This window comes from Coturnix japonica, chromosome 18 (assembly GCF_054131305.1).
Source record: "Coturnix japonica strain WE chromosome 18, WE-NBRP24, whole genome shotgun sequence".
Classification (NCBI taxonomy): domain Eukaryota; kingdom Metazoa; phylum Chordata; class Aves; order Galliformes; family Phasianidae; genus Coturnix; species Coturnix japonica.
Window position 1 is genome coordinate 13,395,311 of NC_140680.1, and position 24,462 is coordinate 13,419,772.

Below are 24,462 nucleotides of genomic sequence, written 5' to 3' on the forward strand. Positions count from 1 at the left end.
ACATCTCCCCATGCTGCACCTAGAATCTGAGCACAGAACTCCCAGTCTATGCCCCCCAGCTGTGCTATCGCACTGCCCGGGTACATCAGAGCTGGCTTGAAACTAATTGACCTTTGAGGTGTGCACATGTAATGCATAGGGGACCTCATACTTCCTTATATATCTGGGATTTGTCATGCTGAGAGGTGCTGTGGATGTCACTACCCAAACAGCAATGCTTGGAAGCACCCATCATTGCAAAGAACTCATGGTTATCTAAACAAAAGCCACATGTCAGGTAAAAGGGTCCCTAATAGCTGTCATTTCCCCCTCACTATCAGCAAATCCCTTCATTCAGATTTCTGCAAACCAGGTGCTCATTCAGGTGAGGGAGTTGAGCTTTTGGATGTGTGTACCTTTAACAGGTCTGGCTGCAGCATCACAGCTTCAGGGTGGGAGACTGCTTCCCATTAGGCATGAGTTGTGTTTCCCAGCAGGATCCAGCCACCCGTGGACCATTTGTGCCCCTGCAGACTCCTTTAGTGGGGCAGCTCTGACACTGTGCTGGAAAATCTTAGTGAACAAAGAGGCTTTTTGTGTATCTGATTTCTGTACAGCATTTCCCCTGTTTCGTTGTGCTAACACCTATTAGAATTAAATCCTCAAGAAATACTCAGGAAACAAATGTATCTGCTAAGGATTTTGCATCAAATGCTATCAGCGGTGGCAGAGAAAGCTCATTATCTGCTCCCTAATGAGCCACCCAGCAGGACAAGGGAACCTGAGGCTAATAAGATGCCAGAACAGAGCAGAATGAAACCCTCCAGTTTTCAAAGAGGAAAAATTTGGAAGGATTCAGCAGAAAATGCACAGAAGGGCTTTGAGCGATCGGCTCTGCAGAACCTCCCCTGCTTCCCAGGCAGCGCTGTGTACTGTCAGCATCCCCTGCACTGCTGGGCAGGAGGTGTGACCTGGAGGCCTGGGATGGGGAACACGGTGGGTTGGGCGGCATCCTGGGCTCCTGTCAGCTTATCTCATGGCATTTCTGTGATTACTGGCAGAGCTGTGCTCTCAGCATGGAGGAGATGGAGCCCAGTGGTGCTGCATAGAGGTCTCTATTTATTCACGCTGACCCCGGGGAGATGCTTTGCTGCTGCCTGGGCTTTTCTGCTCTGCTTCACCTGACCCCTGTACCCATCTCAGACAATGCTTTAGGACCCCACTGAGGCTCATAGAACCTTCAGGAAGCTCCATCCTTGCACACTATTGGGCTGTGCCTTGTGGGCACAACACCATAGGAGTGCACCATGCCCAGCCCCAGGGCTCAGTGAGGTGGGTTAAGTTTACCACTGTGGTTGCAAAGGCAGAAATGCACGAACCCTGCCGGCGGGTGGCAGGGCTGGGAGGGCAGGTGGGGACACAGCTTTGCTTTCACAGACACATTGCCTCCTGCACGGACACTTCTGTGCTCTGGATGTGTTCATGATGCTTCTGCACGTCCCTGTGGGCACCAGCACCCACAGCCCTGGTCACAGACACAGGTCAGTGTTAAGCTACAAAACACAGAAATGCTGAAGTGTGAAAAAGCCAAGTGTGAGCCCATCCCTCACTGCTGCCCTGTGCTGTGCCTGAGGCATTGGCAGCTTTTCCATGCTGACGCTCTATCTGCTCTACTTGTTAACAGAAGCACATGTGCTTAGCACCAGTGGCCAAAGGGAGCCCTGCCCTCCACAGACGTGTGCAGATGCACTGCAGACAGCCAGCAGGGAATGCACAGGGCTGGGTGGGAGCACACATGGCCATTGGTCCATGCACAGCTGAATAAATGCATGCACAGTTGTGTGTGTGTGCATGTGAGTGTTTGCACACATGCATACATGTGCATGAGTAAACACACACAGATATGTGTACACATGCACACACACACATGCACATGCACACATGTAGATTTGTGCATGTGTCATGCATGCAGATATATACCTATGTGAGCACATACACACATACATGCACATGTGCACAGCCATGGATACACATGGATGCATAAACATGTACACACACTCATGTGTATATGTGTGCATGCACACATATAGAAATGCAGCCATGCAGCCATGCATACCTATAGACATGGCTACACCTTTGCACACATACACATGTACACATGCCCAAATGCATGCTCATACACATACACTTGCATACAAACACATACACATGCACAGCTGCAGATATGCATGACCACAAACATGCACAGGTACACATGCACACACATTACACAAGTTCATGCACATAAACGTGCACAAACACATGTGCATGCACACACACGTGTGCACATCCACATGCAGCTGCATGCACCTGCTCCTCTCCCCCCTGTAATGGACAGCAATGCATCTCCAGCCAGAGCAGAGACCCGCAGGATTTTGCATCCCTGGAGCCTCCTGCACATCTCTCACTCTGTTCTTTCACGTTCAGCCCTTGGCCTGCTGCCATCAGGCTGCAAATCTGGGAATGCATCAGCGAAAACACCGGGTGAGTTGAGGATGACCAGTTTTGCTTCCCAGAAATGTTATTGAGATATTATCTGACAACACTGCGGAGAATAAAACCCCACCCCTCCTGTGTGAATGGTGTGGTTCTGAACCCATTATATAATTGCTCTCCATCATTAAGAAGGATCAAAGATAGGCCAAAACATTTGAAAATGTGTCTGGAGACGTAGCCCATAAGCTCTGTCTCATAACAGAGGTTTAATAGTTAGGTGATTAATATGAAAGTGCTTCTTCCTTCAAATATCAATATTAACTTGAACTTTGCCTTAAGTAGGCTTGAGCCTATATTTGAAAAAGTATATTGGTTAATGTGTTAAATAAAAATCAGTCATTCCACGCTGCAGTCTCTCTGCTGCAATCTTTTTCATTGCAGTCCCTCATGTCATGACTCCAGGCCATTCTTTTTCTGTGCATGGATATACAAAAGAACCATGAAGTCAATGCCACCCTCAGAGCTGAATTCCCAGTTCTAGAGGTGGTGGGGCAGCATGTGTGTGTGGGGCAGAGCCACGGCTGCAAACGTTTCATGTTGGGAAGAAGAGTGGAGCAAATAGAACAAAGTCTTTGCTGTCCATTGTTGGGGAGGGTAAAGCTGAATTTCTATGGCCCAACTTGACCATGAAAAATGGAGCCAGGTCTCTCTGCATAGCTAAACAGCTTCTTTTAATTTGCCATAGGTCTGTAGGTTGCCTGTGAAATGCAATATTCAACATAAACTTCCCCTGGTACAAATTAAGGCCAGCACCTTTCATCCTGATGGGAGAGGATAGCCAAGGGGATCTTGTAGGGGAGATGCTTTGCAGAAGGGGTTAGAGCAGAGCTTCAGGCAGCAGGCATCTGGTGGGTCAGGAGCTGCTATGACCCCTTTCCAAGAAGGTCTGGTTCCAAGTTTACTGAATTAAGGTATACAGAAGCTGCTTAGCATGGGCTGCCTGGTGTCTGCAAGGGCTGTGATTGCAAGGGGGCCAGGGCATCTGGGGACAAAACCAGTCTGGCTATAAACCAGTCTAGTGACAAACATATGGGATCTCTAGTGTGGGAGAAGTCACACGGCTGAAATGCAAAGGCAAAGATGCAAATCTGTTGCCAGAGGAGTGCAGGATGGGAAGCAAATGAACGACTCCCATGCCTGGAGAGGGAACTCAACAGGTCTGAGTGCTTCTTCCCAAGCAGGGATGGGCTGAGATTTCCTATTTCTCATGGTGTCCAACAGGGGCAGAGCTGCTCCTTGGGGAAGATCTCATCACATGTCACAGGTAGTACTAAGTGGGCATAGGAAGACACAAGGCTTTGCCAGAGAGGGACTCTGCAGGTAAGATGTGACAAGACATGCAGGTGAGTTCTCCAGACTCATCCTGGAACCCATTGAGTGTGGGGGAATGTCTGGAGGAGGAGAGGAACATGCCCTGGGTGTGCTTTGTCTGGCACATCGCTACCACAAGGATGAGCACTGTAGTTGAACTGTGTCAGTAGTGAACCAACAGAGCATTTCCACCAGAAAATGGCATTTGGATGGCATTTTGTTGTAATAAAGAATTTCCATGGGAATACATTGATTTCAAGGAAATTCAATTTTGAGGAAGAAAAAAAAATTAAATAAATAAAAGACATTTTGGAAGCTTTGGAAGCTCCAGCACCTCTACTGCAGTAAATACATCATTTGTTATTCTGCAATTGACTTTATTTCTGAGCTTATTCCACATCATGCAGTTACATAATCTGATTGAAATGGTTTGCTAATATTCAGAGTTGACTTTTGGCAGCTATTTCCAATAAGGAACTGAGAAGAGGGCCAGGTATTTCTGGGGGAATGTGCCAAAACCTTTTTATAAGTGACACTTTCCTTATCAGATGAGCAGCGGTGTAGCAGGAGGTACTGAAGCCAACTGCCTTCCCAAGCCCCATTCCTGAGCCCAAAGCCTCCATCCTTGTTTTCTCGGAGCATAAGGCTGCAAACAACTGCTTTGCTATTTGGTCCAGCCCTGCTGAAGTCAGACCACTGTGAATCCAGAATTCCCATCCAAGGAAAGCAAAGACTGCAGCTTTTAGCTACCTGAGTCCTGCTAGACTGGGAGAGAGGGCAGTCAGTGTATCTTGGCCATCAGGATTAAAATAAGGGGATTATGGCACCTGCTCAAGTCTCTCTGAACTTCAAAGGCTCATGGCATGTCACATCTTTAAACTTCTCCTGGAGTAATTAAGCAAAGCAACTTGAAATGAAAGGCTTTTTGTCAGCTTGAGGAGCTCCCCTGGGGGCTTCCATGCTGCCAGAGAGGTTAACCTGGTTACAGCAGGAAGGTGGGTGTTGCGCATGCTCCTTGTGCAGTCAGCCAGGACCAGGTTTCAGGTCCTGGAAGAGCCCCTGAAGAACCCCATGAACCCACTGAGTCCTGGAGCTGAGACTTGGTGCCTCCGCCTGCAAAGGGACCTCACCAACATTGCTGCTTCTGCCTTGGGCTGAGGGCTGGGGCTGTCAGGCTGATGGATGGATGCTGCCAGAGCCCTGCAAAGTCTCAGACATCTGTAATGTGCCTCAGTGTGACCAGAGGCCATGTGAAGTAAGGGAAGTCCTGCTGAAAGGCGCAGCAGCAGCCACTTAGGATGGACACGTTGCAGTGATTTGTCAGGAGCAGATTTACAAAGCCTGGAGATGAGGATGGGCTCCACATTGCGTGTGACCCCATTCTTTCTTCTGGCGATGGGTAAGGAAGGATGGCATTGCCCGGACCTCTGAGACCAGCCCAGGAAGGCTCCAGTGTCTAGCACTGATGTTCAGAAAAAAAGCTTTTCTGGCTGATTTTGGATTTCAAGCCGTGTTTCAGCATTGCATCAGGTAGAAATGGCATCCTGCTGAGCCTTCTGTGAGTCACTGTGCCACCCACTTCTCCAGGGAAGGGAATGTTAGGTCTTTAACGAGCCAGCCGAGCACTGGAAATTGCTTGTGGAGTATTGATTGGTGCCCAGACTGCAGGGAGAAGGGATTTTCAGTCATTATCTGGAAGATGTCAGGGCTGTAAGACTGAACATAAAACCAAACAAAAATAGAAATTATTCCCCTTGTTTTGTTTGGGGTTTTATTTTCTTTGCATTGAATTCTCGGTTAACATCTATGGGAGTGAAACCTTCTTGCTGCTGCAGAGGGGGAGGAACAAAAACACCGCGCTCTGCTTGTGTCATGGCCAGAGAAGGGATGGGGAACAGAAAGAGCAGAGATATATTTATGCCATGTGCTCTAAAAGTATAGGAAAAGGGGGTTCTTCAGTCCCCAGCCCCATTAAGACCATACTGGTGCAACTTATGCCCTAGGCAGTCTCCTGCAGCAGTGATTCAGAGCTGGTGGCTGGCTCCCCAGCCCTGTGCAGCTTGGCTCCCTCCAATTAGGCAAAGAAATGAAAGGAGCTGTGTGCAGTTTCCAGCAGCTGGTAACTTCCTCACTCTGTTCCCAGGATAGCTGGGTTGAGATCGATCCAGCCAGGAGCCTGTGCTCAGATTTGCGTGGCTTCACCCGTGGGGACAGAGGAGGGAGGGGGGGCACTCAGTGCTGGCATCATCCCAGAGAGAAACACCTTTCCTGCTCCTGTTGGCAGAGATGAGCATTGCCAACCAAGCATTTCCACTTCTGACTGGTTATTTTGCTTGAAATGCAGTTCTTCTACAGAATCTTCCTGCTTTTCCCCCATAGCCTGCTCAGGCACTGCATTTAATCCAAGAGGCTGATTATGTTTTGAGTGGCTGAGCTGGAAATAGGGAAGCAGAGCCCCGTGATGGGGTCCTGATCTTCAAAAGAGCCCCCAAATATCCACAAGGAACAGGTAATGCCCATTCTCATTTCCAGAAGATCTGAGATCCCACTGTTTCCTTCTCACCTGCACTATAGAAGAGGTGGGCAGCACTCCCCTTTTCCCAAACCCCTCTGCTCCTATATCCACCCTGCAGTGTTTGGGATCCCTCCACAATCCAGCCCTGCCTATGTCACCCACCATTACCAGTGACGGGTTGTGCTTGCACACTGACTTGCTGCTGTGGTTCCTATTTGTTCGTGGCACCCTGGGCTCGATGTTTCTCCCCATATGCAGCTCAGCATCCTGCAGGGATGACCTGGTGATGGCTGAGCCTTGTGGCTCATCTCCCTGAGGCTCCATCCCCAAAGCCACATCCCCAGCCCAGCGCTGGCTGCTCCAGCATTTCCAACCTTGCTGCGGAGTCGCTGCCAGTGTAATATCAATAACACTTCACCATTAGAAAAAAATTAAATAAATACAGGGTAAATGTACCGATTCCTCCCCACGTGTGCACACACAAACTCACACTCACCCACACGATCGATCCCTGTTTAATTAAATACCGGCAATGACTGGTCACGTGGGGGCAATTCTGCTGACTTAGGCACTTTGGGATTTTTTATGCATCTATTTCTGCTTTGCTTTTCCATTAACTTATTTTTCCCTTTGTAATAAGGGGTTGTCAGTGTAATTTATACAGCGGAGCAGGAGGCACAGGCAGCCCGGGGAGCCATTCACAGCTTGCCAGGGATAAACACAATTACACATTTTTAAATGTCAGACTTCAGGAGGAGAAATGAAAAAGGTAAACCATATAAATCTTAGAGGGAGAACTGCTCTCTCTTTGAGGAGCAGCTTTCCAGTCAGCTGCTGTGCCCCCCATGTCCAGCCATATCCCTCTGCTTATTTGAAGGGCTGCCACGACTTCATAGCAAGCGAGAGGGGTGCTCATCTCTCTCATACTCCCCTTGAGTATTTGACACAAAGCAGGAGAGCGTTGTGCACATGTTCCCCCACAGCCTGTCCCCTTCTCACCCAGTGCAGGACAGCTTGGGGAGAGCCTGGCTGCTCCCTGCTCATTTCACAATCAGCAGCTTTGATCTCGTATGCGATTAAAAGAGGATAGTTCAGATGGATTAAATGAGAGCCACTTACATAATCTGTTTAAAATTCCAACAGAGCATATTCAAAGGGAAGGAGAGCACCACAAACTCCCACTTGTTTTGCAAGTTAGGTAGGAGTTTCATTACTGCTTTCCTACTCTTTGGGAGCTTGGGGCAGGTGACAGCAGTCACATCTCCCATGTGTGCCTATGAGAGAGATGAGAAAGCGAGGAGTGAAAGCAGGGGGCTGAGAGTGCCCAGGCTCTGCCAATGAGCAGCTGTCTGAGCTCTATAAAGGCTGACTGGTGGTATGATGGGGCTTGATATCTTGGGAAGGTGCTTGTTGTTATGGTCTGGGATGCTGCTAGGTGGCTCTTGGTCAAGGTATGTCTCTTCACCTTGGCTTTGGGGTTGGAGCTGGGGCTGGAGAATGTCAGTGTGGTCCCTCTTGGGGTTGGGCAATTTCCAAGGGGAAGAAATGGGGATGAAACTCTTTAGATGCTGCTTGGAGGGATGGGAGGGAAGCTGAAGCTCCTTGCTCTCTGTGTGCTTAGTGCAGAGACCTGTACTGCTGCATGCATGCTGAAGGGCTTGGGTAGCAGAGGATGGCAGTGCAGCCAGTAGAACTGTAAAGGTAGGCTTGTAGATCCCTTGCAAGGTGCTCTGTGATTGTATGGGTGCTTTCCTGATGGACTGGGGGGATGCTGCTACTAAACAAGGTAAGAAGAAAGAAAGTGGACATCTTCCAATGCAGGGATTGGGAGGGGGCTTGAATCATGAGCTGTGTGGCTGCTACCATTGTAAGAATGGTGGGTGGCTATGGAAGCACAGATTGCCTCAGGGTGCTGGATGGGGATCCTGGAGGTGGGGATAACTGGTAGGCTGGGCCACAGTGAGGTCAGATTTTGGGTTGGCAGCATAAAGAGGAGGAGCAGCTCAGTCCTTGCAGAAGTGTTACTGGCCTTTGGACCTCACTGATGTAGCAAAGGTGAGTAGGTGGCTGGCCAGCAGCTGGTAGAGGGTATGAAACCTTTCTATAGGATTGCTGCTAGGAGTATCAAAAAGAGTGCTCTTATACCCATCTGAACATGAAGGACATTGCTGTTGGACAGTATTGACCATGGGAGCATGAAGGTCTGGATCTCTCACCTGACTTGAGAAAACAAACTGTCAAAGGTATTTTGGCTGCTGCTGTTATGCTGTGGTTATGTTCATCTATTGGGCTGAGAATGCTAGAGCAGTGTTGTTCTGTTAAGGCTGTGCTGCTGTGTTCACAGCCTGCATGGCCTCCTTGTATTGGATGGACAGTGAAACAATAATAGGGAATCTCCCACCAGTTGGCTGTAATTCATTCAGTGCCTTTTGAAAAGGGCAGAAAAGGGTGGCAACCAGTGCCTGGAACTGCTGAACACACAGGACTAGAGCTGAGATAGCTCATGGTGTGCAAGCTATGATGGTGTCTCTTGGAGTAAATGGAGTTGGTCATCACTGACAGTGGGGGAAAAGAAGTAGTAGGAAATCATCTTGCAATGTAGTGCTGTCTGAGGAGCCATCTTTGAACCCCTGAGCCCATCCCCAGGTACAAGCACTTCTCCAGCAGGATGCTTCCCACAAGTCTGCTGTTCACCCTGCATAAGCCTTCTGAGCAAACTCCTTTGCTGTTCAGTTTAGGACCTTGCTCGGAAAGAAGAAAGTAATGCAGGATCACAGAACAGAGCAGCGTGTCACTAATGAACATACAAAAGAGCGACTGCAACCAGAGAAAGCAAAGTGCTGGGCCCAGGCAGTGAAGGTTTCCAAAGTCTTGCTTGAGTAGGAAGCAAGAAATCTGTTTACAGAGCTAATGCAGGGATGAAAGGGAGAAAATGAAGCTACAGCTTTTTATGGTGTGGCTGGAGGAAAAAGGAAGGGAAGCAATGCTGGCAGAAATAAAACTTGAAATGCAAGCAGCTGGTGCTGTAGTCATCATAGCTGGACATAAATGGCAAATAGCAAATGGGACTATGGAGATGTTTGGATTTGGGCTTTCTGGCATCTATGTAAACAGGGGTTACTGTCAATAGCTCTGTCCATTAGGCTTGACTCTAGCTACAATAAGCAAAGAGCATGAGAAAATTATCTGAAAAGCAGAACTGGCTGAGTGGCCAGGGAAGCTGCGCTCAGACCTCAGCACCTGGAAGCAATAAGCTTGATCAGGGAAGTCTGTGTGTGCCTCATTATGCTGCACAGGGGTGCAGAACTGTGCTCTCCTGAAGAGAGCAGAGGGAGCTGTCTGGGGATCCCTTCAGGTCTTCTAGAGAAATGTTACGTGTACATAAGGCTGATCTCTGCCTTGTGTGTATTCAGGAGTCCTCTGGATGCTGTGCCCTCCTGCGTACCTGCCAGGATGATTGACTTCTCAGGACAAATGCTCAACCCGATGCTGTGCTCTGCAACCCATGCTGCAGCTCCAACTCACATTTGACCCTCAAGTTAATGTGTGTTGCCCCTTGGCACGCTGTACCTCTGTGTCTCAATCATCTCCCACATTCTGTGTTTGAACGCTTGCAGTGATAGTCTCAAAAGCTGCCAAACCTGGGAAACAATCTCGAACTGATTAGCTTTCCCTGTCTGTTCCTTTATGGCCACCAGGTTCTCAAGGGCTGCTGAAAGTCAGCAGATGTTTGCTGAAATGGGCTCCAGATCTGTTCCTACTCTTGTTATTCACAATCTGTATAGGAGCTGATGTAACCTAATACTTGCAACGGTGCCTGCAAGCATAGTGGAGGGACTCTCACATATGCCATTGAACAGCATCATTTTCTTTATAAAAAAATAAAAATCCTTGGAGCTCCTTTCTGAGCTCTAATCCTGTCCTCCCACGTGCATGTAGTCTCTCCTAGCTTCTTTAACAAGCATCCTCAGCATGGAAACATCTGGGTCACCAGCAGAAAACGGAACACATCCAACTGAATACTGGGCAGAGATGTGCTTTGGAGAAGACTCCTTCATATCTTTCCTCTCTGACAATGAGTCATCTACAGCTTCTCTGCACACCCAGCTTTCCAGCAAGCTTTGTGCTGCTGCTGCTGTACTCCACTCTTCCTGAATATTATTCATGTGTGCGCATTTGCTTGCAAGGGCTTATTGAAAGATTGAGAAAAGCCACACTAAAATCAGTGCACATGGCATCATCTGCTGCTACTGCTTACCTTGCTGCTTCTAACAGCTGTGGTAATCAGTAAAAATGAGACACAAAGACTTGAATGTGAAAAAGTCCATAGTAGACTCTTTTTTTTTTTTTCCTAAACAGCATCTGCATCAAAGTGTTACAAAAATGAATGTAACTCCGAAAAGAGAATTCCTACAGAATGCCTCCCTTTATTTGACCACGAAATCTCAAGGGGCCTCTCCTAAGAAGCCTTCAAATATCTGCATTGGGCACTTACTAGTCATACATCCTCTCAGCTATCATACCAAAGTAATTTTCTTTTCTCCAAATTTCATCTTAATGGTGGTTTATAGAATATGTTCAGTGTTATTCATTAGCTCTGGGTAAATAAACCTAAAAATGAGGGAGAAACCCACAGTAAATATGATCAGCAAAAGGCTGCTTTAAGGAAGATTCGAGGAGAAGCGAAGCAGGAGATTTTCTCCTTTGGCCATTAGTGTGTTGTTTGGAAATCACTCAGCCATTCTTGTTTACTTTTCCTGACAGAATTATGTGATTACACTACATTACTATCCCAATTTACGGTGGAAAGGTGATGGCTGGAGGGTGCTTAGGTGGGAATTATGATCAGAGAGTTGACGCTACTTGTGGAAGGTGAGATTTTGTGCGTGGTGAGGGCTGAGCTCTGGTGCTTTGATGTGGGTCCCCTTCACTTGGGTGCTCACACAACAGCATGAGGGCAGAGGTGGCACATCCATGGGCATGGCCAAGTGGGAAGGAGCCAGAAATCCTAAGTCACAGTGCTGGCAAAGAGAATCTAACAGTAGTTCTTTGCAGATTGAGAAAGCAGCAGTGAAAGCTGTAATTAGATTTGATGTGGTCCAGCGTCCTGCTGTGATGGAGATGATCCAAAGGCAGCTCTGGAGCAGTTGAGAGCTGCCAATGAGGTGCACTGCATCTAGCCCAGAGCTTAGTGCTGCTCCCCTGGGCATTGGCATAAAGAATTCAGAATGCAGGGCAGGTGATACGAAGAGTCATTGTGGACTTGGGCAAAAAATGGGGGAGGCAAAAGACAAGGATGAGACAAAGCATGCATGTGCTTGGGAGGGGGCAGGAGGACGAGCAGCACAGAACACCAGTTGTTGTAGCAGTGCCCTTCTGGGCAGCAGGTCACAATTATCATTCAATTTCTGGAGCAGGAGGGTGCAAAGGGATTTGCTTGGATCCTCTCCCTACTTGTAGCAAAGAAGCTTCAGTTGTGCACCCGCCCTCGGGGAGGGTGAGACAAGTAGGGCCCACCAACACCCTCCCTTGCATAGGGTCTTCCACTGTGATGCAAATGAGCTCTTAAATGGGGAGGCTGAGCTTTGTCCCATTGAGATACTTGCTCAGTCCTATGGTATGTGGATGGAAATGGAGCTAGGGTGTGAACTATGGTGGTAGGCTCCTAGTCGAGCTCTGTAAAGAAATAACCTTTCCCATTCACTTCTTCACATGCAGAGACTCAAATTACCCTCAAAGAGCTTCTTCAGTTTTCTTATCCTTCAGAGCTTCCCAGAGCCAGGATCAGTGCAGGCAGTGAGTGAAATTGCTTGCAAATAGCTCATTTCCCAATAATTAAATCCATTGTTCTGTAACAATGCTGTGGATTTTTGAAGATATTATTATTTTTTAAATGATTACATGCAAACATATAATTTGATCTCTCCCATTTAAAAGCACATCAGGAGATCTTGTCAGCGAATTATTGTGGAAGAGAGAGTGGGAGAGGTAGGTTATTGCTGGAATATCATCTACTGCCTAGACAGAATTAATTTGTAGAAAGATGCGAAGTTAGAACACTAATTTGCAGTATTTATTCCCAGAGGTCAAAACATTACTGCAAAGAGTGGCTGTAATGTGGGATTTCAGAGAGTGCTCAGGCTTAGCAGGAGCAATCCCTTGGGCACCTGCTGCAGCACACCTGCTCACCTATTGCAAAGCTATGAGGTGGGTTGTTCTGCTCTTGCCACGAAACCCCTCAAGGAGAGTGTTTAATGCACGAATCCTTTTGTTTTAATTGCGTTTTCTTTCTGCCTGTACAGGGAAGCCAATCTGTCTTTCTGATCCCAGCGTTAACAAATCACCCTTAGCCATGAGAATGAAGGAGCGAGGCTGGGAAGGTGAAGACATAGAAGGGAAAGGTGGGGGAGACCGATGGCCAATTAGCCAATACTATGATCATTAGGGAGGGGCACTGCATTTCAATTAATTAGATCTTGAGCCCTGTGGAAGTCCAGGGAAACAGTAAAATAAGGTTCTGTAAGCAATAACTTGCATTTAATCTCCTCTGAGTTCCAAGGCTTGTCTTCCCTTAGTTAAATTACCTCAAAATGCCAGTGGGTGGTAAAAGCTGGGGGTATCTACAGACGTATGATTTGTGACAAAATGCTGTTGATACTCAAAGAAAGTTTTATAATGAGATTAGGAAGCTGATAGGAGTTCTTGATTATCTCCCCAGGCTAATACTGAAAGAAATCTTTATTCACAGAATCAAATGACACTGTATTTCTGAGGCTGGATGAGGAGCTAACAAAAGTCTAGAAGTAATATTTGTGGTTTTAGCACGATAAATCAAAGGGGTAGCCTGGCTTGGGAGGTTTGGTATCTCTGTCATTGGTCTCTAACTCATTATGAATGTCCTTCTGAAATGACTACCCTTCTACTATAGCCAGACCTTACGTTGAGGTGGGGACCATAGGGCTCTGGGTTAACACTGAACTGGATCAATATTTTCTCTTAACATTTGAGTGTACGCAGCCTTTCTGGAAAACAAATGAGTGTAGCCTGACTGAATAGTTATGGAAAAGTGGTGGAAAGGGGTCTGTGGGGAATTTATTGGCCCCATCTCCAAGTTCTTCCAGATCCCTCTGGATGGGAGCTCTACTGTTTGCTATGTCAGTCATCCTCTCTAATTTGGTACTGTCCACAGATCTGCTGAGGGTGCACTCTGTCTCATCACCCAGGTAGCTGATGAAGATATTGAACAATATCAGCCCCAGTATTGACCCCTAAGGCACTCTGCTTATTACTGGCTGCCAACCAGATGTTGAACCATTGATTACCACACTTTGAGCCTAGCAGCCCAGCCAATTTTCAAGCCATCTAATAGTCCTTTCATCCAGCTCGTACTTCCCCAGCTTCCAAATGAGAATGCTGAGGGAGACAGCGTCAAAAGCTTGATCAACCTGGCTTCGTTGAATTAAGGCCAAGTCTGAGGTTATTAACTGAAACAGCAGACATGCCTACACAACCAAATGAAGGAGTGATTGCAGTGTCTGCTGCTGTAACCGTGCTGGCTCTAGGGCACAGTAACAATAGCATTAACATGGGTATTAGCTCCTGCTAACAAGCAAAGTAAAAGCTCCTGAGGAATTGCACTTACGAGTGCTGCTTTCTTGCAGAAGCTGAAGTCCACACTCCTGCATCTTTGCTGTTTCTGTTCCGTGCCAGGTTGGTGGAGAGAGGATGGGCACGCCAGTGCATGCAGCAGCAGCAGCTGGTTTTGCTGTATAATCACACCTAATAATTTTGTGCTGACAGAGCTTGCTTCTCAGAAACACAGGGAAGCAATTAAAAACTGTATTTGAAATCATTACACAAAGACAAACCTTGTGCCTTCTGCTGCTACAAGGCCCTTGAATGGGTGAACAAATGAGTGGGGAGATAAAGAATTCAGATGAGAAAGTAAGACATTTTGGTATTTATCCACTCGTTTGTGATTTCCATGTTCACATGCATTATGGATGCTGTGTCTGCCTATTCAGATGGAGTAGTGCTGCCAGATATATTATGGTGATAAACAAAGAAGAAAACATTTAATTGACCCAAAGTGACTATTGCTGTTGGTGTCAAATGCATGAGAACAAAGCTGGTCAACTTGAATCAAAAATCCTCAGCTGGTAGAGACGTTTTAGTAAGGACTTGAGACAGCTGCATGGTGCAATTTCTCTCACTAATGATTCTTAAATTAAGAAATTAACCCCCTTCCACAAGCATTTGGATTGTGAAGGAGTGGGAGACAGTAACAAAAATTGGACTGGAGTCCACAGCAATCGTAACCACAGCCGGTGCCAGCAGTACTTATCTTTTTTGAGCCCCAGTATTTGCAGAAATGAAGCACTCCAGGCTGCCAGTTTTAGTTCCTTTAGAGAAGGAGCAGACCCCAAAGGAAATGGTGAACCTTGTATGCTGCAGTATGTTTGCCAGTTGTGCTGGGCTTGCCTGGAGGTTTTGCTTTGTGCTTGCACTGGGTTAAAGTCAGTCTTCAATAGCCCATCTCCTATCATCAGCCAGATCAAATCTCTATTGCTGGAACACCTCGGTGCAAATCTGAGCCAGAAAACATAGCATAAGTCGTATGTCTGCTGCTGGCTTTATGGCATCATAAAGTGCCACAGAATAAGGTCTGGGCTGGCTGCTCACCTGTGTCAGGGGGTTACCCCTGGATATCGGTCCGGGTCAGGGGGGCACATGGCCTGGGATAATGGGGAAAAAAGGAGAGACAAAGGAGTGAAGGAAAAAAAAGGAAGGGGATGCCACCCCTCCCCTATGGGAACCCAAAATGCTCCAAAAGGTGTTAATACGGAACCAGGACATGAACTCTTTAACTGCCACTGTTCTGCATGTGTTCTGATGTGGAATACCGACACCAAAAAGCACAAACCACAACGATCTGTCAGTATTAGTGTGGAAAGCAACCAAGGCTTGTGACTTAATTTGACGTTGTGGAGAGAGCTCCTGTTGGATCAGTTCATCACAGCATTGTAGAGCTGGGGTATTACCCCACCAGCATTAGCAGCCCCAGTGTGGTGTTTGTTATGTTGTCTAACTATGACCTTGCCAAGCTATTTGCTGCTGTGAATGGAGAAAGCTTCAGTTGGGTAAGCCTCACATCAGCATCAAGGCTTGGTGCAATGGCTGTGTGGATGAAGGATTCCATGACACCTTGTTCATGGGAACATGAGCAATACTTGCAGTGCAGCTGGGGGTGCAGGAGGCACAAAGAGGTTCCTGTAGCCCTCACCTAAGCGTGACCATTCATTGCAGGGCTGAGCTGAGCTTTGGTCAGATTTGATTGCTGGGCCCTGGGATTCAAGTACTCATTAGCGGTCATGTTGCAGACCCATTGACTGCTGTCACTGCCTTTGGTTTGCCTACCTTTGAGCGTGAGCTCCAGATGACTGAGGTCAAGATGCTGCAATCCTACAGAGCTTCAAAGCTTCTGGGGAATCTGTAAATGTTCACAGGTCTTGGACTGCATCCATAGATTTTCTTTCAAAGGCTGTTGTGAGGTGTTGTTTTTTTTTTTTACCACTTCATATTAATGTTCTTTCTAAAGCCATTCAGAAAGAATTGATGCCTGGAGATATTCTCTTCGGCTTTAGCTGGGTGTTCATCTCCTACCAACAAGAGTGAGCTGCTTTTGTGCGTGTGATCTTGTCATAGATTGCTTTTGCCCCGTCGCAGGAAACATCCTTGACTTCAGGATTCACACTCATCCCCTCCCCCTCCTGCAGGATCTTTTTCTGTGCGTAACTGGCTTTATTTCTTTCCTTAGTGCCTTATTCCAAGAGTTCTCACCTGTTCAGTGGTTTTAACAGTTCTGTCGTATTTGGAGAGATTCAGAAAGAGCAAAAGTTCCCCAACCACAAAACCTTTGATATTTCCAGCCATTCCCTCATTTCTATCTAGGTCAGCACCTGTTTGAGGTGTGATGCTCAGCTGCTTTCTGGTCACCTTGTGCAGTTCACCTGAAGCTCAGCACATTGTTTGCTGTGTCAGACAGGGCTGAGATGCTAAAATATATTGATTACTTCAAAAAGCTACGGCATAAGTTCTTCTTGTTTTGTAATTTCCTCTTCCATATCAGTGCTTACAGTGCCTTGCCTTGAAGTGCTAAGATAAGTTTAGTTATCTTTGGAGTCTTAGATCTATACTTCACAGTAATATTAAGATTGAACTATTTCCACTGAATAATGCTCACAGAGGTGCCTTTCTGTAATCCATATTGCATGCAGGTATCATTTGAAACACTCGGAAAGGTGCTGACTATTTCTCATTTTTGCTGGGGACGGTGGCTCGTTGCCTCTGCTCCACGTGTGCAAGCTTCCCTCGGGTTGCATGGTGAAGTCAAGCTGATTAGTTCTCTCAGGAGTGGATAATGGCAAAATTATTGGAAGACGGGCTACTTTAGAGATGCCAGGCAAATGGGTAATAGTGGAACCACTGGGGCTTTAATTTATTTTCCACATTATCCTGATAAATTTAGGAAAGAAGAGAACTTGGTGCTTTCCATCCTTGTTTTCTGCACTGAGGAGCCCAGGATGGCTCTGATTGCTTTGTCTGCTGGAACCAGTTGTCCTGTGCTCTCTGACTTTGCAGCTCTGTGCTCTGCTTTCCCATTGGCCTCTGCCCTGCAGCCTGTTCCCATAGGGTACAGTCCTGCTTTATTCCTACACCTACAAGACCATCACAAAACATAACACCCCACCCCTACAGAGATCCCTTTGGAAGCCTCTTGGCTTTCTGCTCCTTTCCTCTCCTGTGAGTTGTTCCATCTGCTTCTGGAGTCAGCCTGTTTTTCCCATTTCTGAGACCTTTTCATCATCTTTCAGGTAGGTACCACTGCTGTTAAGCTCACCCATACAACCACATGCTTTTGCTCAAAACTGCAGTCTCCTTTGAGTCTGGAGAGGTGAGCCTGTTTTGATTGACTCTCTTGACGTAGCTCCCTTCAGTCGACATTGAGGAGCCAGCTTTGCCTGCCTACGTTTTATCTTCTCTTTTTTTTCAAATTCTGGATAGAAATGATATGTTGTCTTAAATCCTTGCTGACTACTTAAAATTCTCCCACATCTTTGGAGTGTTTAATTATTCCCCTTCAGGAGCGGGTTTAAATTGACTGACTTCCTTTAAGGCTGTGATTTCACATGTAATGGCAGGGCTGCTTAAATTATTACAGGCTGTCTCCCTCCTTCAAGCAGCTGACTGACCTGGGGAATGAAGCACTTCAAAACCAACACTTTCTTTCCCAGCTGGGTTAAATCCAACGGGCTCCCTCACCCCTGTGCCCATCCACGTGGTGCAGCGGGAGGGATGCAGAGCATCCTTTGGCATATGGTGGTGGCATGAAGCGTGGGTGGTATTTTGGTCTGGATTTTGTCTCGGGCTCCTGTTCTCCTGGGGGACTGCTGATGTTCATTAGCAGCTAATTGGTGCTGGTGAGCTGTGACTCTTTACCCCATAGTTCTACAGCTACTCTGGCAGCGGCAGCTGATTCTTAATTGCTAAGTCTGAGTGAAGCTGTGGGTTCACAGAGATTGCCCAAGCTCTGTTATCTGCCTTTGCCTGACAATTACACGTAGTTTTGATTAGTAAAATTTTGATGGGTTTTACTGTTCTGTTTCTTTGATGTTGCGAGAAAGCTTTAGCAGCGCTGCTGAGCCGCTCCCGTGAAGTGTGCCAATGTTATTGAGGCATGAGGAAAATGGGCTGGAGCTGCTCACAGAGACACTTTGCAAACCAGATTCTGTTCCTGATGGTCACCACCTGAAGGAGAAATGGTGGGTGGGAGGAGCAGGCTAATTTTTCCCATCGTCCATCTCGACCCAGTAGCTCTCCCCATCCCTCACTGTGCTGTTCTTTGTTCCTCACCCTGTACTTCCTAACACTTGATCTGTCTGGGTTTTTCTTTGTGCTCTGGGCTGGTATTTTCAAAGAGCTTGCTGTCACAGCCCTGGCACAGTGATGTTTCTCAGGGATGCTGGTCAACCTGCAGAGTATTGGCAGGTGGGAGGTTCAGCTCCCCATGTGCATTGCTTCCTCCTTCATTTCTGGTTGTTCCATCTTATTTCTCAGGTCTGGTGTTAGTGTAGAGGCTGTCTTCTCTAAATCTTGTTCAAAGAGGGAGGTTTGCTCTAAATCTTTGCTATTCCATAAGACTGTTACCATCATCTGTTCTACTGGGCAACGACACTGAGTCCCCATGACTTGCTCATCCACAGTTCCTGGCTCTTTCCCACTATCTTTTCATGTGCCACTGGCCAGAGCTTCTTTTGCTCTGGGTGAAGTTTGTCTCCCAGCTGAATCAGGTCCCAGCACTCACCCATGGGTCTGGGTTCACCCACGGGGCTGGGCTCACCCATGGGGCTGGGCATCCCGCTGCATCCCTTGGCTGCATCTGAGCTTCCCATTGCACTGAAGCTCACCTGAGGCCAGGCCATTTCCCCAGCCAGCATGGATGGGAGGAGTGAAGCATCAGTACATGCAGCGAGGTAGAGGCTGAGCATCTTGGAGCTTATTTTGTTGTTAATGTCTCATTATCCTAATTTTCATGATTTTGCCTGTGCTGCTGTCACCTCCCTGCAGGGTCAGGGCCCATACATGCAGCTTCTCTGCCAACCTGTACAACATAAACCTTGGGACTAACAGCCCAGTTGCTTAAATGTGAGAGTTTGTTTCATGTCATGTTAAATTTGTGAAATCCAGCTACAAGGTGCTAAACCTTCTGAATTAGATGAGGGATTCTTTTGGTAATCGTGGTTTTCTCTGTAACTTGTGAATTCTGTAAGCTGTTTTGACTCGCTATACCTTTAATAGCCAAAACCATTACAGAACTGGGAGAAACCTGAATTCACTCCAGCAAATGCCACTGGGGATTACTAGAATTCAAAGGATCCTTCTTGGAAGTGTTCTGCAGGCAAAGATCAGCCATGTTTTGGAGGAACAGCAAATGAGGTGGAAGCTTTCTTATCTGCATCTCTAGCTGCAGCTCTCCTTGCTTGGCAAAGGGGCTCTGACCTCCTCTTTGCTTTACACCAGCAGCTCTCCTGCTTTTCTGCATTCCTCCTCATGATCCTGCTATCTCGTGGTGTTCCTGACTCCTTGCCCCAAATAAGAACTGGGGACAGGTCGGTGCCCCACTGCTCCTCAGGTCTTGCCTAGATGCAGAGCTGGGATTTGGCTTCAGGGAGGACATGAGGACCAATATAGCTCAAGATGAATCATAAGATAAAGATTGAGAATTTTTGAGGAAAATAAAACATGTTTTTTGACTCTTCTTTGCCCTTGCAGGCACTGTATGACTGGTCTCATGGCATTCAGATGCCAACAGTTGGCTTGGATGAGCAGCACTGCTCACTCAGTGTAGGGAAGGAATCCCTCCTGTTTTAATGGTTAACATGGAAAGGAGGCATAGTGTTGTCCTCCACCTTCCTTGGCCTGGACCAGGTCTGTAAGGGGGATACTCAGCAAGCTGAAAAAAGAAGAATATTGCTGAGACAAGTCTGATCCCCTCACCTCTGCAATAGAGGCCATTATTTGGAGAGAGCATTAATAAACCCTTTCCCCAGTGCCAGCGACTTCCTCCAGCAATCCCTTTGCTTAAGGGCTAACCTGGCAGGTGATCCCACAGGTGGGAGTGCAGGAAGATCCTCACCCTGAGGAAATAACACACTTCCTTTCCAGCCGAAGCCGAGGAATACAATCGCTCTGTTCTTCCTAATTGAAACGGAAAAAATGCTGCCATATCAGCCCATCAAAAATCTTGCGAGCTTATCTCTTATTAATTTACTGTTGGAGATGCACCCTGGAACGTGAATAAAAATCTGAACGAGATTGTTTGAGGTAATTCGCAGGTTTTGATTTAAAATTTTACCTTTTTGTTTGAATTTGTTGTTGCGGGGCTGGGTGACACTTTGAAGATGATGCCTCATTTTAGTTGTTACAGATCCTCTGAGTGTGAAAATGAACGGAGACTAAGTGTAATGTTGCATGTAACTGATCTGCGTTTCGGCTGAGTCCAGAGAGCTTCTCCAACGTGAAACTGGGTTGGTAGCACACAGGCTCCGTGGAGCTGCAGAGTGAAACTCCAGCAGGGTGGCTGCTAATCCTAAAAGGAGCAGGTCCTTGAGCATTGAATGGAGGAAGCCCCAAGGTGTGACAGTGGATTAGCAAAGTCCAGGTGGTTTTTATTGTCAGATATGCTGCTGAGGAAGTATTGAATGGGCCCCGTGCATGCTTTTGTCTGTATAATTGCAAGGCTTCAGCCTGACTTAGTCATCAGCAGTCCTGGATTTGCAGCAATGTGGAATACCTGGAGTCAGCCTCTGCAGCCTTCAGTGCTGGGTGTGGTTGCCCTTGGTTTGGTGCAGGATGCGGCGCTGCATTGTGTGATGGGCTGAGATCAAATGGCCTCAATTTGTGCCGCAGGAGCTTCAGGTTGGATATAAATCGTTCACAAAAAGGTCAGTGAGCTCTTGGAATGGGCTGCCCAGGTAGATGGTGGACTCACTGTGCCTGGAGGTGTTCAATAACTGGAGGCAGTGGTCATGGTGGGGCTGGGTTGGTGGTTGGAGTTGGTGATCTGAAATATCATTTCCAACTTTAACGATCCTTTTGTCTTACAGGAGGAAGAGCAGGAAGGCTGGTTTCTGGCTTGGTACTTCAAGATGCAGTGGGGGAGCGGTTTTCTCATTGTTTCTTCTAAGAACTGATCTGGTTTTTGTTCAAAACCCACCTTTGCCTCAGGGAAGCTGTATGTCACCGGCTGCCCCTGATGTTGCTCCCTGATGAACCAGAACTGCAGGCAATGGAGATGAATCTACCTCTGCTGGGATAATTGTAGTAGATAAGAGAATTGGAGCCTCCAGCTCAGTTAAGAGAGAGAAGTGCTCGGTTGTGACTCGGAGCCGGGAGGCACAGCATGCAGCCAGCAAGGGGAGCAAGAATCAGCTTGCCCAGCCTGGATCCTGATGGCTCTTTCCATGCGTGCATCTCCTTTGACAGCATGTGCTTTCCAACCAGTAGGGTGGGGAGGAAGAAAATGGGAGCTGGAATGTGGGCTCTACAGCAAGAGCTCAAAAACATCATGAGAACTCTCAGGAATGTGAGGTGGGAGGGGAAAGATTACCTGTGTTATTATTTTATACCTGTAGCTCTATGACCCAGCAGGTCTGTGTGCTCCAATATTTCCTCCATCCATCTGCAGGAGCTGTGTTGTGTGGTCACCTCCTGGAGGGGATTTGTGTGGGGTCACAGTGGAAGGGGGGGAAGCAACAGCGTGCTTTTCATTTCTGCTGGCAGTTTTTGCTAGACACAGATTGCTGTGAGCTGCAGCAAAGGCAACGTGGTAAAACAACTGAGACTGAATGTGTGGATCTGCTGCTTTTTTGGTTGGCAAGGGGAGGAACATGCTACTTTGCACCAAGTGGGAATGTGGACATTGTCCTCTGTTGTTGCTGTTTTTCCTTTCCAGCCTGGCACAGCAGCCTGTTGATGCCCATTGGGAAATGGCAATGACTGGACTCAGCACCCAGCAGGTACTGGGACTCTCTGTGCTCCCCATCCCTATGCAGTGTGATGCTCTGTGCACCCCACGTCGCTGCTCTGCCTTCACTTCAGATGCAGCTCTGACTCATTTGAACTCACTGAGCACCCGTGGGTGTGCACCCGAGGGTTGCTGCTGCGTGGTGTGGAGCCTGAGGGCTGCTTCCCTTGCAGACAGAGGTGTTGCTTGCTCTCCTGCCTTACTGTCTGCTAGGATGGGAAGAGGGAACGATTTAAGGTACCTCAAAAAGGAACTGGATGACCTGAGCTCCAAGCAGAGATTGTATGAGATTTATTTCTAAAGGATAACTTGAAACGTTTAGCAACGCTTTGTTTTATCTTCCACTTTGACACAAATTGTCATTGTGCAGTAATGGGGAGAAGCAATAAAGGCTCTCTGCATTTCCTGCTCTGCACAATGACCTGCAGCACCTTTTCTTGTCAAGATTTTGAATGCAAAGCTTTGTGGAGGACAGAGCCCGGCTTGGGTGTGAAGTCCAAATCCAGACAACATGAGATGCAAAGCTAAGGCAGCAGAAGGGGTGCAGGGTTCTGGGGTCCCACGGTGCCCATCAGTTGTGTGCGGGTGACAGCATGGGCTGGGTGCATGGAGGAAAGGGGCATGGGTGTGGGCAGAGCAGCAGTGTTGGCAGCTGGAGAAGCTTCCCAGCAGGGCACGGGGTTTTGCAGCACTTGCAGCTATTTCCCAGTGCCCTTCTGTGCTCTCACCACCTGGCTCTGGCGCACGGCAGCTGTGGTGCAGCCCCTTTACAGCTGTTTGCATAAGACCTGCTCATCACTCTGTGCTCCTCTCCCTGCCCTTGCCACAGCAAAATAGCTCTCTGGGAGGTGATGCGTGCCCATCTCCTCAGCTGTGTGGCTTTGTGCAGAGCTGCCAATGCTTTTCAGGCAAGAAAAACTGCTTTGAGGAAGTCTGGCTCTGCTGTCGTGGGTATCGTGTGGTGGGCTGTGGTGACAGAGTGCTGTTCCCAGGTGAAGTGGTTGTATACAGAGATCTGATGGAAGATTGAGCATAAAGATCTACAGAGGTAAAAAAAAAAACCCCAAATACCTGAAAAAGCCCATAGATAGCCCAGTTCCTGTCAATGGGAGATGTGGTGTGGTCTGTGGGTGAGAGCAGGGTAGTGGGATAACGGGGAGCTCAGTGAGCACGTGGGTGTGGGCAGAGTGCCTGGCCCAGCATGGACTAAACCCATCCGCCTCTTCAGCCTTAGCTTCAATCAGCAATGTGCTTCTGCTCTGTATAAGCAATTAGCATCACGTGGCTGTGGTGATTTTCATCTGGCACCTGCATCCCGAAGCCAATTTAGCATGAAAATGCTCAGTGTGTAAACACAAGGAGAATAGCCTCTTAGCTCCTGGGCCCTCTGTCCTTGGTGTGACATTCACTATTTACAAAGATTGGGGCTTTTTGTTTTGTTTTCCACCGCAGCAGGAAACCACACTCATTTCTCTGAACTCAAAGCATGATGACTTTTTTTGATGACCAAAATGACCGCTTCTGCTCGACTAATACTGGACAAATATTGACTCATGGCTACTACAAGTTGGTTCCTTCACTGATGAATGCTCAAGGCTACTTGGATAAACAAATGATTTCTCATGAATATTCTTAGTTTAGCACATCCCTAGAATAATAATGCATCCTGTGTATATCCTCACCGTGCTTCTTTTTCCCTCTTGACAGTTTGAGGTGACATTGTGTGAAACTTTGTTAGCACAAAGAACGAGTGTCCCATTGTGGTTGGCTGGATGTTAGGAAGGGGTTGTTTTTACTCATTAGGAATGGTGATGCAGTGGCACAGGCTGCCTGGGGAGGTGGTGGGATCACCATTCCTGGGCATGTTCTGGAAACATGGAGATGTGGAGCTGCTGGATGGTGGGGATGGTTTGGTGGTTGGGCTGGGTGATCTTAGTGGTCCTCTCCAAACTTCATTCCTCTGTCATTCTCCAGCACAAGGGTTCAGCTGCACAGTCCTTGGTGCCTGCTTGACCATGAGCAGCAGCCTGTAATTTTATATATGAGAGGGGGAGACACAGTGAAGACCTGCTGAAACGATGGGGTTGATGTTCCAGGAGCTCCACAGCATGGAGAGGTGATGGGGAGAAAACCAACACAATAGTCCTGCTTTTCAAATATTGAGCTGCAACCCTAAAATCTGAACACTTGGGCCAAGGCAAACACTGCCAGTTCCACTGTGAACCCTGGCAGGGAGGCTTCCTGTCGTTCATTTCATCTTCCCTCCATTGAAACAGCAATGCATCTCATGGTTGGTCAGCTTTGGAGCAAATGGTTTTCCTTAATGTGAAGTCACTAAGCACCCGGGGACGTCTTCTGCTCCTCTGATGACAGCAGGACCATTAGCTTCGTTTTGCCGCAATCAGTTACTCCACTTCAGTGTGGCTGGAAACATCAGCGCCCTGCGTTGGCATTGCCTTGCAGACACTTTGCATTGATATGAATGGCCCCACAACTGTGAACTGATGTGTAGGTGAGGCTGTTAAAATAATTTAGC

General features: G+C 47.5%; 1 long non-coding RNA gene across 1 annotated transcript; it reads left to right on the forward strand.

The window, feature by feature from the left end:
• Positions 1-7,555: 7,555 nt before the first annotated feature.
• On the forward strand, positions 7,556-22,347 carry LOC107320499 (uncharacterized). Its single transcript, XR_001558284.3, has 2 exons — positions 7,556-7,791; positions 21,007-22,347. It is a non-coding gene; the product is annotated as an uncharacterized LOC107320499 (long non-coding RNA).
• Positions 22,348-24,462: the final 2,115 nt, after the last annotated feature.